Raw genomic sequence first — 498 nt, 5'->3', positions numbered from 1 at the left:
ACCGGCCCTGCCACCAGCCTCAGCGCCTGGCCCCGGCATCCTGTTCTCAAAGGCCCTTTGGAACAGGACTCGCACTGATGAGGCAGCTCTGTGTGCAGGTATCCACGTGGGCCCAGGCAGCCTGCGTCCTGACCCTTGACCCTTCCCGCAGCGGGCAAGGATGAGCAGTTAGCAGCTGCCCAGGCCCCGGCTGGGTGATGTCCTCGCACACTAAGGTCAGGAGTCAGGAGGAACCCGAGGGCTTCAGGGAGGGAGTGGCTTTGTCCCCATCGTAGGTGCCAGTGTTTCACAGGCGCCCGCACGCTGTGGTCAGAATCCCACCGGGGTCGCTGCAGGGCGGGCTGGCCTAACCCCGGTGCCCGCCTCTCCCCCTCATAGTCTCTGCCAACTGCGGACATACAGACAAGAAGGGCCCGTGGTGGTTGTGCCAAGACAGCTGTGGACGGTCACGGTGCTGTCCCGGTTCTGACTGGCGCTGCTCACTGGGACTTTGCTCAT

This window comes from Myotis davidii, unplaced genomic scaffold (assembly GCF_000327345.1).
Source record: "Myotis davidii unplaced genomic scaffold, ASM32734v1 scaffold960, whole genome shotgun sequence".
Taxonomy (NCBI): Eukaryota; Metazoa; Chordata; class Mammalia; order Chiroptera; family Vespertilionidae; genus Myotis; species Myotis davidii.
This window is presented reverse-complemented; position numbering follows the sequence as displayed.